At 43.6% G+C, this 22,540-nt stretch overlaps 1 pseudogene; it reads right to left on the bottom strand.

Moving 5' to 3' along the window:
• The window catches only part of LOC119270704, a 19,979-nt pseudogene extending 340 nt beyond the window's left edge, over positions 1–19,639 (bottom strand).
• Positions 19,640–22,540: the final 2,901 nt, after the last annotated feature.

Here is a 22,540-nt window from a genome sequence, read left to right as displayed (position 1 = left end):
TACCATGCTAAATAACAAGAAAAAAATATTATGATAGTCTTGGCTTACCTTGTTCCACGAACATTTTTAGTGTAAATTCTAGTTATTCCTTCATCAAAGCATCTTGATATCCCGAAGTCTGTAATTTTTGGATTCATGCGAGCATCCAAAAGAATGTTGTCTGGTTTTAAATCCAAGTGAATAACACGTTGGTTGTGAAGATAGTTCAGACCGTGACAAATTCCCCTAATCATTTGGTATCGTATTTGCCATTCATTTTTATGAGATTTATCTGCAACAAAAACAACAACAAAATACAGGGCACATTTACCATTCATCTCCAAGAATTAAGAGTGAATTTTGTTATGAAAAATCATCCACCTTCAGGAAAGTGATGGAGAATACAAGTGGAAGATGTGCGACATTAAGCAATTTTTGATATTATATTATCAAGGCAGAATTTTTATCAAAGTTGGTTATACTCTAATGTATGATTGACTAGTAAGGTTCAATTGGTAGTTGTTTCAAGGTGCTGTTATAACACACATCAGAAGATTGGTATATGCCAGCATTTTCCCAGTTCTTATATTTGGATTATAAGGAAGTTCAGTTACTTTATACTCTAATGTATGATTGACTAGTAAGGTTCAACAGATGGTTGTCGAAATTTGCAGTTATAACACACTGCAAAAATTACCAACTATGAAAGGATATGATTTAAATTAACAATGAAAGGACAAACTGATTGGACAATCATGATAATGGTCCATTGTACATGAAATGTGCATTATCCATACCAACAGAGCTAACAGTCTAAAGGAGAACAAAAACAAATCCTAAATAAAATTTCAGGAAAAATCATAGCTATAGCAAAAAATTGTGAAAATGAAGTAAAGGTAGACACGCATACTTATGAATTTTGGTGGAAAATGATCAATCAAAAATTAAGTCACGGTACAATTAGCTACAATGACGTAGTAGGGAGGGTAGTAAACGATGTTACTTTCATGATCAGGACGAAACAATACATCTTTTTCTCCAATGCCCACTTGCTAGGTTATTGTGGCAGACTATTCACGTGTCCTTTAACGTGCCTCCGCCCATCACGTTTGGCATTTATTTGGGACTTGGTTAACTGGGATACAGCCTAAGACTGCGGCACATATTCAAGTTGGAGCGTGTGCATTACTTTGGGCCATATGGAATTGTCGGAATGATCTTGCCTTTAACAGAAAAATCATCACAATTTTTTTTGTAGATTATCTTCAGGGCATTTGCTTGGATCCTTATGGATATTGGATGCAACCGATGGGAGATGGTTGCACGGGATACTTACAACCGGTTTGGATGGCGGTCCAACAATAGGTTAGGTGTTTAGTCATCTTACCCTATATTTGCTGGTTGTGGCAACTCTTTTTACGAGACTCATCGTTTTGTTTCAGACCTTGTTCTGTACCAACCTTTATTAATAATATGGATGCATGCATCAAGAGATGTAGAGGCCAGGGGCATTCCTCCTTTTTGAAAAAAAAAACAATTAGCTACATTGTAGGTTACATAACTTGTCATAAAATAGTCTTTAAATTATGGTAAACACTAATTGTAAATGAGTACTAAATTTTACATGCATGTGTTACTCATCCTCTATATTCACAAAAAGGTTCACAAGTTTTTTGAACTTGAGTTATGATTTTTCTAGAAGTTTTAGTCTTTAGTTATAGTGTACATACAGATCGCAACATTAGGTTGAGTTGTTCTTGTCATCAACAGGTCTCTAGTACTATGGTCATGCATGTCATATTTGGAATTGGACCAATGTAGCTCATTTAAACTTTGCTAAAACTGTGTCCCGTTTTAATAAGTTACAGGATATAGGTTTCAGAGGTGTTTAAGAACATGCTTAACTGCTGAAGAAGAGTTTAGGTAACTACGACGTAATGGAGAGATAAAGTCAAAACCTGTAGGAAATCAACCTAGGTTCCTCAGCCAGGAGAATGGATGTATAGTCTCATCATCAAATTCAAGTCCTCGTGAACATGAATTTGTTCTCCTATTTGTAGTAGATTTTAGTTTTTTCTTCAAAAAGAAAAGGTTGCAAGCTTTACCTTCAAGATACTTATGAAGGTTTCCCTTAGGAACATACTCGAAGCATAGCAACCGTTGTGGTACCTCTGAAAGCACAAGCTTTCCATTGAATCGCACATATTCCCCGTATGTATCCGCACAATAACCTAGAAATCTCACTATATTATTGTGCTTTGCCTTTATTAAACAATTAATCTCATCCAGAAAGACTGCGTCAAAAAAACCCTGCATTATGGAAAGTTTCTTCACAGCAACCTTTCCAGTTCCGAGATCTCCCTGTTTACTTAACATATTACAAACTTAGCATTGACATGATAATTTTGCCCCATTGGAAAACACGTGCATGTACAATTACTAGCTGCAACACAATCAAGAAATCATACCAGGTAAACAACTCCAAAACCACCACGGCCGATCTCTTGAGAGAAATTTCTTGTGATGTATTTTATGAATGGATATGATAGCTTGGCAGGCTCTGCATTTGCGTCCATCAGTACACTCTGAAGGGCTTTAAGTTCAGTTAATTGATCAGCCGTTGCTGTAATACAAAAAAAATCTCAAATAAGACCAACTGTAATTCTTCTTTTAATAGAATAGGTAGTAATACAAGTTCTTGACATGACAGAGCTATTATAATAATATGATAGCATTTTGAACCTCAAGACAGATTGTGGTGTTAGATATGAATCTCATGTATAATTTAAAGATACATAGATTTAACATTCAAACTTCTAAAATATTTGGAATAGCAGTAACCTGAAGAAGACAAAAAATTCCTGATGCTCTTTGAAGATAGGCTGGATTGTCCAGTGTCATGTTCTCCAATGTCATAAGCCTGTCAGAAAACAAGGCACGCCTGTATAAAATTGCCGCACAGAATGAAACAGATTCTTTCAACCAGGAAATGAAAATGCAACCTTGCTACAACGACTTAGTGTTTTGGCCAACTTCCTGATATTACTCAAGTCCCCTGTATGGAGCAAAAGACTAACCAATGATAAAATCTAACTAAGTTCATCGGCCAGACATAAGGGCAGATACATACTCTTTATGGTTGTAAAAATAATGGCTGCGAGAATCACTTGGTGTAGAGGTGGGGCCGGGCACACCTTCTTTTTTAAAAGTTGATGGAGATAAAATATTATCTGAGACAAGATAAATATTATCTAAGTATATATGTAATAACCTGACCGAAGTTTGCTCGATACCAAGCCCACCTGTGGGGTGGGCCCGTATATATATAGCACCCAACTTTACTCTTTCATTCCAGGTGCTATGTTTGATCACAATATTTATGCTGGTCAAGCTTCACCTAAGCTTTCCACACACGACTGAGCTCGGGCCACATGAGCCTCAACTAATGGGCCAGGGTATTACTGCAGTGGAGATTACCTTGTAGTTTGATGATTGCACGGAGGGAATCCTGTTGGATACATCATCCGACTTCATTTCAGCGTCAACCCGCTTCTTCCAGTCCTCAACAAGACGCCTAGCGTTCCTATGTATCTCCTGGTCTTTATGGCTGCGCAGATGATTGACAGATTTCCCAATACTGCAGCTTTGTAAGGCATCCATATTGATAGGCAATTTCCCTAGTGCACGAAGCAGGGACAGAATAAGTTCTTCAGTAGGCTTATCATTTTCTATAGGACTAATCCCTTCACCAGGCTTCCCTCTGTGGGCCTCTTGAAGCCACTCATTCAAGACCGGAAGGCCCCTTAGTTGTATAAACCTGCGAAGGCAATCATGATTTTCTGTAGCTGCGATAATATCGGCAACCCTTGCTCGGCTGGCAAGGTCTATCCTTCGTTCAGTTCGATCAAGTTGCAATAACTGAACTAGCTTCTCGACCGCTTCAGCATCAGGAAGTCCATCCTTTTCTGCTATCTCTTTGATAATGTCCCTCTTAACATTTTCAAGTTTATGGTCATCAACCTTAATAAGAGGGAAATCATGATCAATCCCTTGCTCGTCTCTGTCTTTCCTCCCTTCGGACGGACCACAATATTGAGCACCATCTGAACAGGCCTCCAACTGTTGGGAAGCTAACAAAACATTTGGCCGCTTTCCTCAGGGCGCATCTGGAAGGAGGAACATTTGACCGCTTTCCCAAAGTAAGACCTACTGTACTTTATTTACATTGGAAGAAATAAGCGTGTTTGAAATAAAAAAGGATATATTTGGACGAAGATATACCTGCCGAGAAATCAAGGTTGCGCGACGCTTGGCGCTTCATAGCCTTGGCCATGGAATCCTCGTCCATGACAGCAGACCCATTGCCCACCACGGGGTGATGACGAGCACTGCGTCTTGGCGCCGATGGTGGCATAGAGTGCGAAGCTGGCACCTGGGGGAACATTTGGCTGCTGTCTTGAGCGTGCACCTGAAAGGACTAACATCAACAGCAAAAGAGTACAGTCGCCAACTCGCATCTCCCGTCCGTCCTGAAATTAATAAACTATTATTATTTTCTCGAGAAACAAAATAATGTTCATGTTACTAAGATAACAGCAAGCACATGAGCATGGTTCAATATTTCAGAAATCATTGAATGAGGTTAACATAATCAATCTCCTCCATTCTCGAAAAACAAAACAAGCTCTCCTTGTCTAAAACGAAGAAGCTTCTTAATGTAAATTTGTGTAAGAGCCAAAAGTTCATGCAGCAAGGACTACTCCATGAACTTATCAACTTCTGTACAAGAAAAAGACATACCAAGGTGATTCATTTGTTTCGGACATTCCTATTAATTCGAGTCTTGTAAAACGTTCATAAGAATGATCAGTGTGTCAAACATATAAGCATTGAGAATAAAACTGCCATGCTCTCCAGCACATGCAGTTGTTATCAGACCGGTAATTTTGATCATGATGACCTATGTTGCATTTACTGAATATTATTTTACAATAGACCACAGTGCAGTGCAACACCATGATTTAGGTAATTTCCTCATAAGTAAGGTGTAATAACATTTATTGTGATTCAGATGAAAGCTAATGAACATTAAGTTATGGACCTAGCAAACAGTTAAAAGATGGCCACCAAGCTAATGAACATGGAGCTCTATGATTTAATTCGGGGCAAGCAAACAAGCAATATTTATCAGCTCCAATGTACATGAAGCACACAAAAGGGAACTTACTCAAAAACTTGAAGTTACAAAAGAAGCTCCTAGCGGAAGATATTTGGGTATGCGGTCCATATAGGTAGACCGAGAACAAAATATTTTACCTATTTGAAGGGCAGGGATTCAAAGATGGCAGTAAAGCTATTGCACAAGCAATTCCAACCTTCATGATATCATCTGTTGATCTTACAAAAATGATATGTTAACAGATTAGTACCTTTGTGGCCAGATATGGGTGGAGCCGGTAGGATAAGGAGAATAAAGTTCATCGGCTGAGTCGGCAAAAGTTAACAAAACCAAAAAAGATGTAGGCCAGGGATTCGGAGAGATTTACAGCTTTAACATGGGGATGCTGGCTCCACAAGGATGGCGGATGATCCAAAATCATGAATCTTTATGTGGAAGGGCATCTTAAAAGGAATTTACGTGCTAAAAAAGGGTTGATATGGAGAATACGGTACACGGTAGAAAATCAACACATGGAGGGTTCCGTGGGTGCCTAGGGCAAGAACCTACAAACCAGTGGCCGTGAGGGGTCTGAGACTTCTGACCAATGTTATTGTACTTGTTGCCCGAACCCAGTCACAAATAAGTGGGACAATGACTTAGTGGAACAAAGCATTGGAACGGAAGATGCTGCAGCGATCAAATCAATTCCTTTGAGGGACAATTTTGAAGACTAACTTGCTTGGCACTATGACACATTGAGGTGTTTCAATGATGATGGCAGTTTCTAAAACGTGTGCATGTGGTGTACGCTTTAGGTTTGCTGCACCGGCTGTAGATTACGATACATTATGTGGATGGATCAACGACGACATCAGTTTTAGATATGGGGAGTGAGAGCACTCCACACTACCGAGTTTGTAGGTGTGAGTGGTGGCTTTGGGTGGCTTAATGTATGTACTTGTCAGATCTTTGTTGTATAATTAATAAAGATGGCTGTATACATCGATTGATGCAGAGACCAGGGGTTTTAACTTCCTTTTCCAAAACAAAAAAAAACAACCTCAAGTCCCAGTGCAGTTGAAAGACCTCCACCTTGGCCATGTATTTGGAAGTTAAATTTCTCAAACTAGATGCGGCACTTTGCTTCGAGATAGGCCCATAGCACCTTGGGCTTTAAGATCAACCTCAATCGAAAAGGATGGATATCAATCCAAAATATGTATATCTCCCTTCATCGTAGTGATCAAGAAGAAAGATGCCCGCTGCGTACATGATGGCGATGCATGCGTGCGTTCCTGGATGGATCCCGCGAGTCAATGCGTGAGGTTCCCCTCGCCTTCACCAGTCCAGATTATCCATCCATCCATCCAGATAATAGGGGCGAGTCCGTGAGTCGTTTTCTCTCGGCGAGTTTTCTCTCCCCGACGGCGATAGCCTAGGGTTTCGACATACTCCGGCGCCGCGGCCGGATCTTACCTTCTTTTCCCCGATCGAACCTGCTGGTGATCCCCTGGACTCGGGCTGATCAAGGGAGGCCCCTCGTGACCTTACCCGGCCTTGGTTATAGTGGTTTCTCCGGCAGATCGATCTAGGGTTTTCGTTGGCGGCGACTAGACTGCTCGGTTCATGGCGTCGGGATCAAGCTCGAAGGGGCGGCATGGCAAGGAGACGACGGAGGAGCTGCTAGCCAGGTTGAATTTGCAGGAGGAGGAAGATGATGATTTCGTGTGGGAGGAGGAGTTGTCGGATCTGGGGGCGCCGGCGAAGTGGCTAGCCATAGCCAGGGTACACACTACAAGGACTTTCAGCCCTGATGCTCTTTATGGGGACATGCGTGCAGCCTGGAATCCAGCGAAAACGGTGGTCTGGAGGAAGGTGAAGGACAACTTGTTCACAGCGCAGTTTGGTTGTCTAGGGGATTGGAATAAGGCCATGCTAGAGGGGCCATGGCTTTTCAGAGACCAAGCAGTGATTTTGGTGGAGTATGATGGGTTCAAAAACCCTGATAGCATCAAGTTGGATAAGTTGGCAGTTTGGGCGCAAATCCATCGTTTACCTGACAACTTTTTGATCGAGCCTGCAGTCAGGGGGATGGCATCGCGAATTGGCGAGGTGGAAGAAGTGCAGCTCAAGCTACCGGCAGGTTTCTTTGGTGAATTTGTCCGGGTGAGGGTGAAAATCGATATCAATGCAAAAATTAAGAGGTTTGTCACTGGAAAGAAGGGGGATGAACGAGTTAGATATCAAGTAAAATACGAGAAATTACCTGTCTTTTGCTTTAACTGTGGTGAATGCGAGCATTGGCACGAGGAGTGTGGTGATGGTGTTCATGATGAGACAAAGTTTGAGTGGGGTGAATTTGTTCTGGCTGACAATATTCGCTTCAGGCAACCTGGCAGAGGTGGTTTTGGTAACCAGAGGGGACGAGGCGGCCCAAGGAATGCAGGAGGAAGAGGTAGGGGGCGAGAGCAGTATAACCCCAATCAAAGTTGGCGCTTCAATGCATATCAGAATGAACCTCGCAGGGAGGCGGGGAGGCAGGATGAAGGAGAGGACAATGCAATGACCACAGAAGTATCGGGGCCAAGCGAGCCCAAGGGTATGATCGAGGAACCGACTGCTGCAACGCTGGGGGTAGTGGTGGCAAGTAACAAGAGGCAATCTTCGGACAAGAACCATCCAGAGACAGTTCAGTCGAGCGATGATGGAGAAGGGGACGTGGTCCTAGTGAGCTCTACAGCTCTTGTAATCTCTGGAAAGCCGGACGGGGTTCCACCGATGCCGCCTGTATATGTGTCTCCAAGGAAAGAGGTGAAGCGACGGAAGAAAGATGTTGGCAATAAAGGAGCCCTGTTTAAGGAGCTGTCTGATGCAGGGACACCGAGTATGGTGACAGATGGAGTGGAACATGGCAAGGACCAGTATGATGGATCGGCGGGCTCCTCCGAGGAGTGCCGCCAGACGCAATGAGTTCATTTTGTTGGAACTGTCGCGGCGCGGGTAAAGCCGCGACAGTTCGTGAGCTTCGCGACTTTGCCAAGAAATTTACCCCTACCGTGTTGTGTATTGTTGAAACTCAAGTAAAGGGTGCACGTGTAGAAGCTTTAGCTAACACTTTGGGCTATGATAATGCCTATGCGATAGATAGTCAAGGAAGAAGTGGAGGAATAGGGATTTTTTGGAATAATACAATAAATGTTGAGATCTTGGGTGATTCTGTTTATCATATTGATGCAAAGGTGGTAGAGGAAAGGAAAGACCCATGGAGGTTGACATGCGTGTATGGCGAGGCCCAGACACAACTGAGACACCAAACATGGGATCTCCTAAAGGGGTTGGCGTCTTTTAGCAACCTCCCTTGGCTGTGTTTGGGCGATTTTAACGAAGTTTTACGTCCGGATGAACATGAGGGAGCTGCTAATCGGAGTAATGCACAAATACAAGGTTTTCGGGATGCGGTTGACGTTTGCATGTTGATGGACTTGGGCTATCATGGCAGATTTTGGACCTTTGAGAAAAAAGTGACCGGGGGATCCTACACCCGCGTGAGGCTTGACAGAGCGATGGCCACAGCTGATTGGGCGGCGCTTTTCCCTATGGCCAAGGTTACAAACTTAACTTCGGCGTCCTCGGATCATGGACCAATACTCGTACAGTTTGAAGAGGTTTTACCACGCCCTAAACCGAGCTTCCGGTACGAAGTGATGTGGGAGTCACATGAATCATGGCGTGACACTATCAGCTCAGGATGGAGCGAACTGCAAGCGGATCAAGGAGTTGAAGGGATTCGCAGAAAATTGGAGCTTCTGTCAAAGAACCTCTCGGCATGGGAGGATGCAACTTTTGGAAGTGTTAGGAAGGAGATCAAGAAGGCAAAAGCGGAGCTAGAGAGGCTTCGGAGTGTTCCGTCTAGGACTGCTCCAAATCACCTTGAGCAAAAGTTGAATGAACGACTGGTTGAGCTCTATCATAGGGAGGACTTAATGTGGAGACAAAGATCGCGCATACAGTGGCTGACTGCGGGTGATCGCAACACAAAATTTTTTCACATGAGAGCAAATATGCGGCGTAGGAAGAATATGATTCGAGCTCTACACAATGCGCTGGGTATAAGAGTAGAGGACAAGGCTGAGATGAAACAACTTGTGACAGATTTTTATAAAACCTTGTACACGACGGAAGGTGTACAGGGGGTAGATGATGTATTACAACATGTGCCTCGGAAAGTGACACCAGAGATGAATGCTTTGCTTTGCGCTCCTTACACAAATGAGGAAGTAAAGCAGGCCCTGTTTCAGATGTTTCCTACGAAGGCACCGGGGCCAGATGGTTTTCCTGCACACTTCTATCAGCGCCACTGGGACATTTGTGGGGATGAAGTAACTAAAGTGGTGCTTCGGATCGTCCGTGGAGAGGAGACTGCTGCAAGCATTAATGATACGGTACTCGTGTTGATACCCAAGGTACAAAATCCCACTCTACTTACCCAGTTTAGGCCTATCAGCCTTTGCAATGTGATTTATAAAATAGCTTCTAAAGTGGTGTCGAATAGATTGAAGTTGATATTGCCAGATATTATCTCAAAGGAGCAATCAGCCTTTGTTCCCGGGAGGTTGATCACGGATAATATTATTTGTGCGTATGAATGTTTGCACTTCATGAAGAGAAACAGATCCAAGACAAACAGCTTTTGTGCACTTAAGCTTGATATGATGAAGGCATATGACAGACTAGAGTGGCCTTATCTAAAGGCAATTATGGTTAAGCTTGGCTTTGCACCAGATTGGATCCATACAGTTATGAGCATGATCACTTCTGTTTCATTCTCGGTCTTGTTTAATGGAGAAAGATTAGAGAGCTTCTCACCTTCCAGGGGTATCAGGCAGGGAGATCCTATTTCCCCTTACTTATTCTTGATTGCAGCGGAGGGCCTTTCGTGCCTTTTAAAACACAGTTCTCAGTCATTAGTGCTCGGTGGCATAAAGGTGGCGCCCACGGCTCCGGTAGCGAACCACCTTTTGTTTGCAGATGACAGCCTGCTGCTTTTCAAGTCTAGTGTCCAGGGGGCAAATGAGGTTTCAAACCTACTTGATGCATATTGCTTGGCTTCGGGCCAAAGGGTAAACTATGATAAATCGTCCATATTTTTCAGTAAGGGATGCCCGGAGACCCTTAGGGTGGAGATAAAGAATATACTTAATGTGCAAAATGAGTCTTTGAGTGAAAAGTATTTGGGTCTGCCGACCGATGTTGGACAGTCCAAAAATGGCACCTTCAAATATTTACGAGACAGAGTTTGGGAAAGGATAAAGGGATGGATGGAGAAACTTTTATCAGTGGCAGGAAAGGAGGTTCTCATAAAATCTATGGCTCAAGCTTTACCAGTTTTTTCGATGTCTTGCTTCAGATTACCTCGAGGCCTTTGTGGAAGCATTACGTCACTCATTCGTCAATTTTGGTGGGGGAGCAAGAGAGGCAAGAGGAAACCATGTTGGGTAGCTTGGGATTTGATGACCCGACCGAAAAGTTTGGGAGGACTTGGCTTTCGGGATATAGAAATCTTCAACTTGGCACTTTTGTCTCGGCAAATTTGGAGATTATTGAATGATCCCTCCTCTCTTAGTGCACAAATCCTTAAAGCATCATATTTTCCACAATGTACAGTCCTTGAAGCTCAACTAGGTCCACATCCTTCTCAGGTGTGGCGATCTATACTTGATGGGAGAGATATTATCACCCAAGGAGCTATCCGGCGTATTGGTGATGGAACTACCACGAACATATGGCAACATAGTTGGATCCCAAGGGACGGAATGATGAAGCCGGTGGCCTCCTTAGTTGCTGACCCACCGCAATTGGTTTCTGATCTGATCGACCACACTAGAGCTGCATGGCGAGAGGACTTGCTTAGACAGGTGTTCATAGCCATTGATGTGGAGGCGATCTTGCAAATACCGCTCTGTACACGGCGTGTGGACGATTTCTGGGCATGGAATGATGATCCAAGGGGGCGTTTTTTTGTACGGTCAGCTTATAAGATGATTGTCAAGATCAAGATTGGGCGCGAGGCATGGCTGGAGGAAAGGGAGGATCCTTCCAACTCTGAACATGAGATGAGGGGGTGGAACTCGCTATGGAACATGTCAGTGCCACCGAAACTGCGCTTTTTCACTTGGCGATTGGCGCAACACTCACTCCCTACGGGAGATGTCCTAAACCATCGTCATATGGCCACTACGAGTGCTTGCTCCCTATGCGGAGGGCAGGATAGCTGGCGGCATTCTTTGCTGGAGTGTAATGTGTCTAGGTGTGTGTGGGCACTTTCAGAAGCCGAGATGGTCGAGCACATGTGGGCAACCTCAGAACCTGACGCACGGCTGTGGCTCTTTGCCATGAATGACTCTCTTCCACAGGAGCAATTTCAGTTGATGATTGTTACTTTATGGGCGATTTGGAGTGCAAGACGGAAAGCTATACATGAGGATATATACCAGACTCCGTTTGCCACTGACAACTTCATCAAAGCTTACTTATCAGACATAGAGTTTTTGAAGAAGAAGAAGGAGGAATCACATGGGATAGCAGTACCACGACCCCGTACGTGGATTCCACCACCAACAGATTACTACAAACTCAATGTGGACGCGGCCGTGTCACGCCCAGGTACGTTTGGCGCAGTTGGTGTGGTTTGCAGGGATGAGAGAGGTTTGTTCATGGGAGCGTCAGCTCTCGTTTTCAGAGGACTGCACAACCCCCAAGTGCTAGAAGCACTAGCTGTTCGGGAGGCATTAGCACTTTCAGAAGATCTCTATATCAACCATTTACTTGTTGCCTCCGATTGCAAGGTGGTGGTAGATGCAATCAAACAGGGAAGCTCAGCAGAATTTGGAGCCATTGTCGAGGAAATCAAGACTAGAGCAACTACCTTTATTTCATATTCGTTTACTCATGAGTATAGGACCTCCAATACGGAGGCCCATAATCTCGCAAAGCATGCGTTATCTTTAGGGTTTGGCCGACACACTTGGCTAGGACAACCCGGCGATCTTCTTTTTGTACCTATGAACATTATGATTCAGTAATAAAGCTTTGTGAGATTCTCAAAAAAAAAAAATCAATCCAAAATATGTGCTGTGCGGCAGGTATTTTGAAGACTCTGGGCATATGTTCTTCAAGCACAAATTTGCTATATATTGGATGTAGTAGTATTCCAAAGTACATAGTATATAGGGAATAGACACATACATGTATAGTTGGAATTAACAGGAAGCAAATCAAGCTAGCTATACAGATGTTCAGCTAGCAGAAATTTAACTGCAACACGAGTGCAACAAAGTGAAACAACTCAAGTTTAGGGAACTTTGACATGCATGCCTGCCGTTCGCGAATCATGGGTGGAGCGGTCAGTTTAGGGAAGATAGATATGAGTGGATCGATGATAGCTCTAGATGGATATGCGTTCCGCCCTTTATCAAAGAAAAAAAGGATTTGAGTAGGCAATGAAACCGTCCAACTATATGAAGCTTCTCGTCTTTCTGTATGTAGCTTGACGGAAGACTTGGACACTTGGGCAACCCAAACAAATTATAATGTTACTAGCAAAAAAACCCATGCGTTGCAACGGGAGAAAAAACATAACGCACGCTCTTAACCCAACAACCATCACTCAAAACCACAAAGGTTCATCTTCTTTATTTTAGCGAGGCATCATATTTGTGTTGTCGCTTATCCTCCTTCTCACCCACGCCGGCGATGGCCTCAATGTTCACAGAAAACAAAACGTGTTTGAATATGCTTAATCCGAAGGCGTCTCTCTCTCCCTCTCTCTCCTCCCTCTCCCTCTCTTTCTCTCTCCCTCTCTCTCTCTCTCTCGCTTTCTCCCACTCTCACGATGAGAAATCTGTTGTTTTTCCTTGGGACATTTTTTAGAGGTATGCATGTGTTGTTATCAATATTTTTTCCTATATGGTTATAGTGGGGTGTTTATTTGCAATCTAGATCGCCACCGGTACGAAAAAAATGGATCATGCGCTATAAATTATAAGTTTGCTTCCTTTAAAAAATTTAACAGGTGAAATTAACATCATATTCAGATTCCACACATTTTTCTAATCAAATTTCATATATAACATGTTAAAATCAGAGTTACGGTCTAAAAGATACGGATAATTTAGAAATCATTTGTTTGAATTAAATATCTTCCAAAATAATATTGAAAAATACTTAACAGGTAAAATTAATCTCAAATTCATATTTTACATATTTTTCTAATTAAATTTCATATATAACATGTTCAAATCAGAGTTACGGTTTAAAAGATATGGATGATTTAGAAAAGCAATTGTTTGACTTAAATATGATGCGTGGATGAATTAACTAAAAGGTGAGGGGGGGTTTCAAAAAATTTAAAATAATGGTTCGCGTGTGACTTAAATCCAGGCGGCGGGTTGATTTCAAGAAAATACAGGGGATTTTGTGTAAAATACGAAAAAAACGATTCGTTCTAACTTAAAACAGGACTGCGGGTTGAATTCTCTGAAAACGGCGGGTTGATTTCAATAAAACACAGGGGCTTTTGTGTAAAATACGAAAAAAAAACGATTCGTTCTAACTTAAAACAGGATTGCGGGTTGAATTCTCTGAAACAGAGAGACTTTTCTGCAAAATGCCATGACGGACGACCAGAAACCCAATTTTCTTTATTATTAGGTAAAGATAAAGATAATAACCATAGGCAGGGGTTCATCACTCATCAGCTATGGAGATCTTGCTACCAGCATTCTGCTATATTTATATAACCATCTCATAATGGTATCAAGGTAAGCCCATGTGACATGATGCGATTGGCACTGCTGCCAAGGACATTGTCTAGTGTAAAGGAACAACTTCAGATATATATATATAAACTGAAAAGAGCGAGACCACTGCTTGCCGTTGGGATGTCACTCATTGCCTGGCCGACACCGCGGGCTGCCAAAATGGCTCCATATTAACGCTCTAGAATCCTATGCTGAGCATTTTCCTCTCGGCGGTCTTTATTCACACGCCACTCGCCCCAGAACCATCTTCTCACACGCCACTCGCTGCTTTACTTCATTGATTTACCCCACCAAACAAGCCTGCGCAAATTCAATTAGCCACCATAGCTGCACCTAGCTCAAAGGTTATTTAGAGAGTAATCTCAGCCGTCGATGTGTTCAGGGGGGGTGTACCGAAGCAGAAGTGGGTTATTTATTATTTGACGGAAGTAGCAATAGCAAGATAAAGAAAATAAGTACTCCCTCTGTAAACTAATATAAGAGCATTTAGATTACTACTTTAGCATTCTAAATGCTCTTATATTAGTTTACAGAAGGAGTATCAACTAGTAGGCCAATAGGGGTTCCTATGTGCTCTGACTGAAACATGCTACGTGGACCGGTTTGGCCCATTCTAACTAGGTCCAAACCACGTCCATATGAACACCTGATTTTGACAGTCCAGCCGAGGTTAGCTGCAGATCAAAGGGGCCGTGCTTGGTGGTGAAACTGCGTAGATGTGGCAGTGGGGAGGATGATCAGAGTCCTTGGGCTGTGTCAGCGGTTAGTGGATCAGTAGTGTGTCTTTATCGGTTTGGTTCTGATCGCATCATCAGTTCTTCCTTGATTCTGCTTGGATGATTAAAGAACTTGCAGTGATGTCAAAACAAATGTGGATGAAAAATGGAATCTAAGGACTAAGTTAGACCAAAAGATTCCAATCATTTGCTGGATGATCAGGTTATTTCAAAGAGAGATGTAATAACATCTATTATAATTCATATGAAAGCTAATGACCATTAGGTTATGAACCCAACAAACAGTTAAAAGATAGCCACCAAGCTAATGAACAGAGCTTTATGGATTTAGTACGGGCCAAGCAATTAACAGGTACAAGCCAGCAATGCTTTTCAGCTGCAATGTACATGAAGCAGACAAAAGGGGAGTTATGCAAACGCTTGAAGTTACAAAAGAAGCTCCCAGCGAATGATATTTGGGTTTGCCGATCCATATAGGTAGATCGAGAACAAAATATTTTGCCTATTTGAAGGAGAGGGTTCGTGATGTCATAGAATTCAAAGGTGGCAGTAAAGCTATACTGCACAGGAAATTCCAACCTGCACGATGTTGTGTGTTGATCTTATTAAAACAGTATGTGATCAAATTAGTATATTGGTGGCCAGATATGGGTGAAGCCAGCATGATAAGGAGAATAAAGTTCATTGGTTGAGTTGGGAGAAGTTAACAAAAACAAAAAAGATGGAGGCCTGGGCTTCAGAGAGATTTGCGGCTTTAACGGCGATGCTTGCTTGGCAGGGATGGAGTCGTATGGAGGATTATCCAAAATCCTGAATCTTTATGTTCTAGAGAGCTATGAGCTAAATACTTCCTAGGTAGCAACTTGCTGATCGCAAAACCCACGGGGGGCAATGTCGTACAAGTGGAGGGGTATCTTAAAAGGAGTTGACCTGCTAAAAATGAGGTGATATGGAGAACAGAGTACACGGAATAAAATCAATATGTGGAAGGTTCCGTGGCTGCCTAGGGGAAGAACTCACAAGTCACACACCAGTGGCAGTGAGAGGTCTGAACCTTCTGGCCAATGTTATTGAACTTATTTGCCCTGGACCAAATGAGTGCGACGATGACTTAGTGGAACAAAGCTTTGGAGGGGAAGATGCTGCAGTGATCAAATCCATTCCTTTGAGGGTGAATTTTGAAGACACTCTTGCTTGGCACTATGACAGAGGGGTGTTTCTTGGGGAAATCTAATTACAACAAGGTGCCCCTCAAGTCCCAGTGCATTTGAAAGACCTCCACCTTGGCCATGTATTTGGAATTTAACTCCAAACTAGATAAGACACTTTGCTTGAAGATTGGCCCATAAAACTTTTAACTTTTAAGATCAACCTCCATCGGAAAGGAACGGATACCTCCAAAATGTTTTTGCTGTGCGTGGCAGGGATTTTGTAGACAGTGGGCATATGTTCTTCAAGCGCAAATTTGCTATAGGATGTAGTAGCATACCAAAGTACATACTGTTAGAGTTATAATATAAGTCATGTACCCCTTTGTATTTATCCCGTTGTATAAGGGGTTTCCTGCATATGTTCCACACTTGTACATGTATATATATCGGCCTATGGCCTCATGGGAATACAAGTTGCTTATTCCTAACATGGTATTAGAGCTAGGTTAATTTTTTGCACGCTGCAACTCGTGCGTTTGATCCGTCTGTTCGATCGAAGCAATCAATCTCCAATCCCGCTCGATCTCCTCTCCGTCTGCTCGATCGAAGCAGGGGGGTTCGTCCCGCAGGCACCCCCGATCTCCTCTCTCCTCTCCGTCTGCTCGATCGAAGCAGGGGGGCTCGTCCCGCAGGCGCCCCCGATCTCCTCTCCAGCCGGCCGCTCGAAGGACTCCCGTTGCCGGCCCGTCCCGATCGGAGTCGCTGCCGGCCCGTCCCGATCCACCCGCTGCCGGTCCGTCCCGATCTAGTCGCCAGCGCCCTCCCGAAGCTGCCTCGATCTCCCGATCGCCCTGATCTCCCGCTCGACGCTGCTCCCGCCCCCAGCCACCATCCTCCCCGGTCTCCTCGCCGAGCATGTCACCGGGTTCTCCACCTTCATCTCCGGTGACTTCCTCCCCGGTCTCCTCTCCCAGTCTGTCACCGGATTCTACACCTTCATCTCCGGTGACTTCTTCGTCGCCACCCCCCGATTCTTCCTTGACGATTCCTCCTTCTATTATTCCATCTTTTCCTCAGCATTACACTCGTCGTCCACGACCAGTCGATGCCTCTGTGGATGAGTCGTCATCTTCCTCTCAGCCTACTTATGGCTTGCGTTCTCGTCCTCGCCCGCCTGTTGATCGCTTTGGATTTCCCACCGCTGGTGCTGCTGTTCTTGAGCCGACTTCTTACCGTCAGGCTGTTGTTCATCCTAAATGGCAGTTTGCGATGGCAGAGGAGATTGCTGCTCTTGAACGCACTGGTATCTGGGATCTTGTTTCTCTTCCTCCCGGAGTTCGTCCGATCACTTGTAAGTGGGTCTACAAGGTTAAGACTCGCTCCGATGGTTCGCTTGAGCGTCACAAAGCTCGTCTTGTGGCTCATGGTTTTCAGCAGGAGCATGGTCGTGATTATGACGAGACTTTTGCTCCTGTGGCCCATATGACCACTGTTCGTACACTTCTTGTCGTTGCCTCTGCACGCCACTGGTCTATATCTCAGCTTGATGTTAAGAATGCCTTTCTTAATGGTGAGCTGCGTGAGGAGGTGTACATGCAGCCACCACCTGGGTATTCTATTCCTGATGGCATGGTATGTCGTCTTCGTCGCTCTCTCTATGGCCTTAAGTAAGCCCCCCGCGCCTGGTTTGAGCGCTTTGCCTCTGTGATCACTGCTGCTGGTTTTTCAGCTAGTGCTCATGATCCAGCATTGTTTATTCACCTTTCTCCTCGTGGTCGGACTCTTCTTCTTCTTTATGTTGATGACATGATCATCACGGGGGATGACCCCGAGTATATTGCCTTTGTAAAGGCCCGTCTTAGTGAGTAGTTTCTTATGTCTGATCTTGGACCTCTTCGCTACTTTCTTGGGATTGAAGTCTCTTCTACCTCTGATGGCTTTTTTATATCCCAGGAAAAGTGTATCCAGGATCTTCTTGCTCGTGATGCTCTTACTGACGAGCGCGTTGTTGAGACTCCTATGGAGCTCAATGTTCACCTCCGTGCTACTGATGGTGATCCTCTCCCTGACCCGACGCGTTATCGTCATCTTGTTGGCAGTCTTGTCTATCTAGCTGTCACTCGTCCGGACATCTCTTATCCGGTTTATATTCTGAGTCAGTTTGTCTCTGCTCCCACCTCGGTTCACTATAGTCATCTCCTTCGTGTTCTTTGGTATCTTCGAGGCACGATCTCTCACCATCTATTCTTTCCTCGCTCCAGTTCTTTACAGCTTCAGGCCTATTCGGATGCTACGTGGGCTAGTGATCCTTCAGATCGCCGTTCATTTTCTGCTTACTATGTTTTTCTTGGTGGTTCTCTCATTGCCTGGAAGACGAAGAAACAGCTTGCAGTTTCCCGTTCGAGTGCCGAGGCTGAGTTGCGAGCAATGGCTCTTTTGACGGCAGAGGTGACTTGGTTACGGTGGTTACTTCAGGATTTTGGTGTTTCTGTCACTACACCGACTCTGCTCTTATCTGACAGTACAGGTGCTATCAGCATTGCACGCGATCCTGTGAAGCATGAGCTCACCAAGCATATTGGTGTTGATGCTTTCTATGTGCGCGCTGGTGTGCAGGATCAGGTTATTGCTCTTCAGTATGTGCCTTCCGAGTTACAGTTGGCGGATTTCCTGACGAAGGCCCAGACTAGAGCACAACATGGCTTTTATCTCTCCAAACTCAGTGTTGTTCATCCACCATGAGTTTGAGGGGGGGTGTTAGAGTTATAATATAAGTCATGTACCCCTTTGTATTTATCCCGTTGTATAAGGGATTTCCTGCATATGTTCCACACTTGTACATGTATATATATCGGCCTATGGCCTCATGGGAATACAAGTTGCTTATTCCTAACACATACACAAGGAATAGACACATTTATAGCTGACAGAACATACATATATAGTTGGAATTAACAGGAAGCAAATCGAGCAGACACGGTACTACTGGATGCTAGATCTGTACAGATGTTCAGCCAGCAGAAATTTCACAAGCTTTCCAACACGAGCGAGACAGAGTAAAACAACTCAAGTTTATAATCTGATTCAACAGAAATTGGACATACATACCTGCAGTTCGCGAATAATGGATGGAGCGATCAGTTCAGGGAAGATAGATATGACTAGATCGATGCTAGATCTAGATGGATTTGAGTTCCGCTTCTGCCCTTTGTCGGGGAAAAAGATGGATATGAGGGCAGTGAAACCATCCAACTATGAAGCCTCTCTTCTTTCTCTATGATGGATATGCTTGATGGAAGACTTGGCAAAGTCTTCTACACCTATGCAAGCCCACTAAATTGGCAGAGAGGAATCAAGATGCCCTTTCGCGTCCTTTGCTTGGACTGACTGCTACTTGCAGCGTGTTAAATTGACAATGGTTCCTAGTTTTTTTTTCCTTTTTCGAAAAGAAGGATTACCCCTGGCCTGCATCAAGCAATGCATACAACCATTTTATTAAAAAAAATAGCAAACAAAGTACGGAGTTCATCTCAGGTGCATAAGCAAAATCAAATCATGAAAAAAATGCCACAACCAACAAAAAATAGGACACGGTGCCTAAAAACTTATTCTATTATTGGACAGCCATCCAAATCGATTGTACATGACAACTTGGTTGCCTCTAATATACTCTATGCTATGCCTTTTTTGAGAAAAATAATCTATGGTATGCATCGGACAGCGAGATGCGCCATTATATTTTAGTTAACATCGTGAATGGTACCAAATTAACCCCATGTGATGTGATGCCATGGGGACGGCAGGGGAAACTATTGAATACTGGTAACGAGGACTTCAGCCATAGCTGCTTAGCTTTTCCATCTGAACGACAAAGGCTTTTAAAAACTTGCACTTGCTTTCTTAGGTTTATCTGATTGGAAAAACGATTGGCGTGAGAAAAGGTTCTACATAAAAATGTTGATTCCAATCGATCTAGTGGCCCGCCGCAAGGGAAAAGAATTCTATGAGACCGAGTCTCACGTGAGACCCATCCTGATGAATGACACGTGGCATTCGCAAATCACAAAGCATCCCCCACCCCTCACTTAAAATCAGGGGAGAAAGAGATTAGGTGCTTTGTGATTTGTGAATGCTACGTGTCATTCATCAGGACGGGTCTCACCTGCTAACCGTGAGATCTGGTCTCATATAATTTTTTTCCCGCCGCAAGTGAGCATGCATGCGATTTTTCAGCTAATTTAAGACCTATAGATTTTAGTCGGCGCCATCTGTTTGCATGATGTATTTCCTTCCAAAAAACAAAGAGAAATAATTCTATAGTTAGACACTTGGGCACTCCAAACAAAATAATGTTATAATAACCATAGGCAGGGTTCATCACTCAACAGCTGCAGAGATCTTGCTAACAGCGTCATGCTATTAACTAACAGTATAACTGAGCGAACAACGAGCCACCACAGTGACTTTCCGTCGTCAGCCGCTGGATTGTTTAACGAGCGGTACAGATCTTTAGTGCAGTCGTCGCCGCATGCCAATCATCTATTGGGCTGTTGCTCCGAAGATTGGTTTAGGAGAGCTGTGATTAACTGGGCTTATGTGGGCTGGTAACATTATCTGGCCCGTTCAGCTTGCACGCGAAAGTGGGCGTGAGGTGACGGCGGCGGCTCCTGCGTGAGGAGCTTATCGACGACCCCGCCGTGCGCCAGTCCGATGACCCCTCTGCCAACAGCAACGGCGCTACGACAACCAACTTGCGTCACGCTATTTTTCTTTCGCCACTATTTCAAAGCCTATCTCTTCCTGAAGCCTAAATGAGGGAGCAATTGTGGATGTCGCCCACCCAAAGACATCCGAAGCGGAGGTGCAGACGATGCCGAATAGCTTGGCATCGGAGAAGCAAGGTGCAGGAAGGAGCGCGTGTGTAGAAGGGTGAGAAGGGTAACACCTGCTTCTCTCGCAGTGCCCCGTTTCGCAGCTCGTCGATGACGCCAGCCGTCCACTATTGTTCTCCGTATCTCCTCACTCATCACCCCTGAATCCCTGATAGACACCACGCACACGAAGGAGACTGCAATTTCTGTCCTGTTCTCTATGACCCACCTCCTCATCAGCCTAACCATGCAGCCGATTAGTGGAACACTTTCTGAGTACGTTTTGTAGTGAAGCACGAAGGCGCACCACAACAGAGTTGAAAACTATTGGCACCAGATTTGAACCTTCCATTGTTTTTGTTAGAACTTGGGAAACAAAAACCTGTCAGGTCACTTTTTTTTTTCCAAAGATAGCTCCCAAGTAAAGAATGAACGTGTGTCTCTTGAAAGAAAACAGTACACATCACTTAGAAATATTTTTGTGTCCTTTTCATTATAATATTCTGGTAGCCAAGTAAGGCTCCGTATGACCGTATGATACTTCTCACATTATTGAAAGTTTTACTCACATTATTCAAAGCTTTATTTACTATCACAATGCTCTGGCAAGAGTTCAACTGTCAAATCTTCTCTTCTCTTTTTATGGTTATACATAGGTTTTTCTTTTCAACCTCATATGTAAGACATGAACGAATGTTGGACTTGCATAAAAATTAATCCGTCCACATATCATATATTTCTATCATTCGTCCATTAAGATGGATGAGTGTGGCCTGACAATGTGAGCCCAGTTTTCCTTTCCACAGTACTTCAACGCAAACTGATTTAATTTCTCCTATTCGATAACTTTCCAATATATGAGTTAAATTGTGCAAATTTAACATTCATATTTGATACCTTCATGTATTTATGAATATTTTTGTCAATACTATAAAAAATGGACGGGCGCGGCAATGCGCGCAATCATGGTCTAGTATTTTGTATAACCATCTCATAATGGTATCAATGTAAGCCCATGTATCGATGTAGTTTGTCGGTTGTTGTTGATCGCTTCGGAGTCTTTTTCTTTTCCTTGCTTTGGCATAGTTTTGATCTTCTATGACTTCGCTATTTCCCGGCGTATTTATTTATATGTACGTTGGTGTTGACTTTGTACATCCTAATTATGCAGAGGCCAAGTGTGTATTCATTGCGTTTTGTATTCAGTTGATGCTTCATTTTGAGTTAATAAAATTAACCCTTTATCAAAAGAAATCGATGTAAACCATGTGATATGATGCGATAGGCACAGCTGCCCTGGACATTGTCTATTGTAAAGGAAGATCTTTTTTTATAGGAAAGGGAATATCTCTCAACCTCTCCATCGAGTGATGCACGCAACCTTTTATTTATCATTTCAAAGTTCATCATCCGGCTACAATAAAGTTCAACCAAAAAATTATCACACATGGCTGCCTCAAGGGAGAAATAAAAAAGATCATAGGGTAATGTGCCTCACACATCACAAATCCTACTAGTAGGCCGCCAACCAAATTGGTTGAACAAATCCCAAGAGACTATCTCCCATCGGTTGCACCCAAAGACCGTGGGTGTCCGATCCTGCTCCATGCGCACTAACGATCATATATGGATCCAGCTGATGGCCATGAAGATAACCTGCAAAAAAGTTGGAACTTTGGTTTTGTTAAAAATAGGTTCATTACAAGTATTCCAAATGGCCCAAAGTAAAGCGCAAATTTCCACACGGATCAGAGACTTCAACTTGAAATGCACCAGCACTAACGAGTTTCCAAACATAGTAGTACTACTCATGGGTGGAGGT

This window comes from Triticum dicoccoides, chromosome 3A (genome assembly GCF_002162155.2).
Source record: "Triticum dicoccoides isolate Atlit2015 ecotype Zavitan chromosome 3A, WEW_v2.0, whole genome shotgun sequence".
NCBI lineage: Eukaryota > Viridiplantae > Streptophyta > Magnoliopsida > Poales > Poaceae > Triticum > Triticum dicoccoides.
This window is presented reverse-complemented; position numbering and strand designations above follow the sequence as displayed.